This window comes from Rattus norvegicus, chromosome 3 (assembly GCF_036323735.1).
Source record: "Rattus norvegicus strain BN/NHsdMcwi chromosome 3, GRCr8, whole genome shotgun sequence".
In the NCBI taxonomy this organism is placed as follows: domain Eukaryota; kingdom Metazoa; phylum Chordata; class Mammalia; order Rodentia; family Muridae; genus Rattus; species Rattus norvegicus.
The window spans coordinates 176,692,765-176,696,745 of NC_086021.1; the positions used below are offsets into that span (position 1 = coordinate 176,692,765).

At 51.8% G+C, this 3,981-nt stretch overlaps 1 long non-coding RNA gene across 1 annotated transcript; it reads left to right on the forward strand.

The window, feature by feature from the left end:
- The first annotated feature begins 1,150 nt into the window (after positions 1–1,150).
- Positions 1,151–3,559, forward strand: LOC134486210 (uncharacterized). The gene is made up of 2 exons (XR_010065054.1): positions 1,151–1,728; positions 3,218–3,559. It is a non-coding gene; the product is annotated as an uncharacterized LOC134486210 (long non-coding RNA).
- Positions 3,560–3,981: the final 422 nt, after the last annotated feature.

Here is a 3,981-nt window from a genome sequence, read left to right on the forward strand (position 1 = left end):
TCAAGGACCTAGGCTATGCTCTAGGGCTGGGGTGTGGCTCAGTGCTAGAGCCCTGCTCCCAGCATGAGCAACCCCGAGTTTTACCCATCCTCGCCTTACTATTTATTTGTTAGCAGTAAGGGCAACATCTCCAGCCTGGGAAACCTGCCATGCCACCTCTTTCTGTGCCTCAGTTTCTCCTCTGGAAAGTAGACTGATAATCTTGGGCATCCCTATTTCTGGGTGGTGGCGAAGTTGGCATCTGGGGGCAGAAATGTCTATCTCACTCACATCAGGGTTCTTGAAAGCCAAGAAAGGAGATCTGGAGACCAGAGAGGCCTGGCTCACCCAGATGATGTCACGGCCGATGAGGTTGGCACAGCTAGGGCAGCTGTGGTGGCCTGGACTCCTCAAGGTGTTGTGGTCTGGGGCCTGAGTCTGGTTTTTCCCTGTCTCCCCTGGTGAGTCCAGACCCCTCCAGAGCCAGCCTCTGGCTCCTCTTTCCCTGCCGTGAGACCTGCACAAGCCCCTCAGTGGAGTCCCTATCCTCCCGCAGTGTTAGGGGCTTGGTCAGTGGTAAGGAACTGGAGGCCAACGTTCAAACAAGCCTCCTCAGTCCATCTCTGTTTTTTGTTGTCTAAAGGCTAAGGTCAGAAGGGGGCCGGGTGCAGGCTGCACAGAGGCCAGGGTGCAGGGGTCAGGGTGCAGAGACAATGCATAGGTACCAGGGTGCAGGGATACGGTGGCTCTGGTGTCCTTGGCCTAGTCAACCTAGTCCTCTGAGCCTAACTTCTTGGGAAGGACCTTCTGGGGAGGCTTAAACTGGAGCATGCTAGGTGCTCAATAAATGCCAAGTTGCCCACTCTGGTTCTGTCCCTGTGGTCCCTTGTGGGTATCTAATACTGATTTCTACCACCCCCATCCCCCATTTTTCCCTTTTCTGGTCTCAGTCCAAAGGTTTTGGGTTGCCCCCATCCCCCAGACTTAGGAGGGACTAGACTAACCAATCAGAGAACTCTATCCTCTCTGCCAATAACAGAGTGCAAGACTTTTAGCTGGCCCTGTGAGGACTACTTTTTTTTTTTTTTTTAACTAGGGTCAGCAACCCCAGGAAGGGGCGAGCCTAGATGTGAGCTTCCCCTTGCTCAGATATAGGGTTTATAGTGTTCACACTGCCTGGGCGAGGAGGAGCTGGAGAAGCCTGGCGATGAGTTGAGACCGCCTCCATGCCGACATGCCCCTGCTGTAGACATGGCCCTGCTGTAACCTATCCCTGTTGAGTGAGGGGCGCAGAGGCAGGCAGCGGCGGCGGCGGCGGCGGCGGCGGAGGGGCTCACACCCAGGCCGACTGGCGCCAGCCGCAGCCCTCTCCAGCTCCAGGCGCTGCAGAGCGGGGTGTAAATCCCTCCTGGCCGCGGCCTCCGCCCCCAGCCTCCCTGCACTGGAACTCAGCTATTTCGGAGGTTCCCGGGGGACAGCGTTTCCTGCCTCTGGCGGAAAAATCTGCAGAAAATGAGAACCCTGTGGTCTGGCTCCAACACAGCCCTGAGCCTGTGACAGAGAAGAGTTCTTTTCTTAGTCTTCTTCTCTCTCCGTCTCTGTCGTCCCGTCTCTCTCTCCCCCTCTTTTATTTTGTAGTTTGTAGTTTGTAATTTTTATTTTTGAGACAGGTTTTCACTCTGTAGCTCGGGATGGCATTGAACTCATGGTGGTCCTCCTGCTTCAGCCTGGGTAGTGCTGGGATTGCAGGTATGAGCCATCACATTCGACAGCCTTTTCTGTCTTTCTTCCACTATTTATTTATTTATTTATTTATTTATTTATTTATTTATTTATTTATTTATTTATTATTTTTCTTTCTTCCTTTCCCCTTTCTTTCTTTCCTTCCTTCCTTCCTTCCTTCCTTTCTTTCTTTCTTTCTTTCGTTCATTCGTTCGTTCATTCGTTTTTTTTTCCAAGACAGTTTTTTCTGTATACCCTTGGCTGTCCTAGACCTCGGGCTGTAGACCAGGCTGGCCCTGAACTCTCACAGATCCACTTGCCTCTGCCTTCCAAGTGCTGGGATTAAAGGTGTGGGTTACCGCCTGTCCTGCTGTTCAGGAGTTTGAACCTAGGTCCTCATGCTGGGCACACGCTCTTCTACTAGACCTTATCCTCAGCTTCCTTCCCCGGTTTATTCTGAGATAGGATCTCACTAAATTGCTCAGGCTGGCCTTGAATGTGAGACTCTGTCTCAGCCTCTGGAGTAGCTGAGATTACTGGCCTGTAGCCACAGACCCCAATTTTTCTGTCTTTCCTTCTTTCTTTCCTTCTACCTCCCCACCACCACCTCCATTTCCTGACCCCCTATTCTTGCAGATCTTAGCCAGTTTCCCTCTGCCCTAAGGCCTGTGCCTTGCCACCCCTATTCCAAACCCACTTGGCTTGTGCCAGACCCTCCGTATGGTGAACAGGCCTCTGTGTGGCCTAATGGGACACCGGGGGGGAATCTCTTCTCAACTCTATGTGCTTTGGCTTGGACCAGTGGAGGAGGGCACAGGGGAGGCTCAAGTGCCAGTGTCCCTGGGGCCCTTCCTGAAAACATCTAGGGTGGTTTATTCTAGCCTATTATTCTATTTTGAGACAGTCTAGATACACAGAGCTAGGGCTGACCTAGGACTCACTATATAGACCAAATAGACCCTGAACTGGAGGTGACCCTCCTGCCTCAGCCTCTTCATGCTGGGTGTACACCACTAGGAGTTTCACAGGGTCTCGTGGCCTCAAGCCCTATCCTACTATGTATGACTCATGCCTTTTGGCCCCACAGATGGGACATCCACATAAAATGGAAGCTTGCTACGTCCCTGGTCCAGAGGGTGGAGGTTCACATTGGATTTTTTTTTTTTTTTGAGGTCCACCTATCCACTTTCCAAGTGCTGGGATTGAGGTTCAAGGATTCAAGGTCTGAGGACTGTATCCAAGGTTGAGGACCGTATCTTGCTGGAAGGGTTGCTGCAGAGACCCAAGAGGGAGCCAGGCAAAATGTGGTGTCTAGAGACATCTAAGACCTAAGACAGATCTAGTCTAAGCTACTATACTGGTCGTCTGTCTGTCTGTCTATCTAAAATCAAAATCAACGTGAGACAAGCCAGAGTTATTTGAGAAGGAACCTCATTTGGCAAAATGCCTCCATCAAATTGGCCCATGGTGTTCTCTCTCTCACACTCCTTTTTGTTTCTTTCTTTTTTCGAGACAGGATCTTCTGGTTGTCCTGGAACTCCATCTGTAGACTGGGCCTGCGTCTGCCTCCAGAGTCCCGGTGGTTGATGTGGGAACTCGCAGCCCCCTGTGGGTGATGGGAGCCTGAGCAGGTGGTCCTCCTTCTATAAGGAAGCAGGCTGAGAGAGCCGTGGGGAGTAAGCCAATGAGCAGCTTTCCTGTGTGGCCTCTGCTTCCGTTCCTGCCTGCAGCTTCCTGCCTTGTGTTCCTGCTCTGACTCCCCTTGGTGACAGAGTATGACCTGAGTGTAAGCTGGAGCCAGGCCTTCCTGCATTTGCTTGCAGCCTTTAACTCGGCAACAGAAACCTAAGGAAAACAGTTCCTCTGTGAGGTCGTCCATCTGCTACGTGATGGCTGAGGAGATGTGCTGAGTCCTCAGGCCCCGTTTACCTCTCCCTCTGCTCACCTACTTTTGTGACAGGGTCTTGCTGTGCAGCCCAGGGGCCTCTAACTAGCTCTTCTCTCTGCCTCCCAAGTGCTCAGATCACAGGCCTGAGCCACCTGTCTCAGGACAGCTCTTCAAAATTCCACCTGGGGCCTGGAGAGCTGGCTCAGCAGTCAGGAGTACTTAATGCTCTTCCAAAGGACATAGATTTGGTTCCCACATGGTGGCTCACAACCACCAGTTACTCCAGTCCCAGGGGATCTGATGACCTCTCCCATGGCATCTATGGGTACTACATGCATGGCACACATACTTTCATACAGACTCGTTCAGACACACACACATATTTAAAAAAA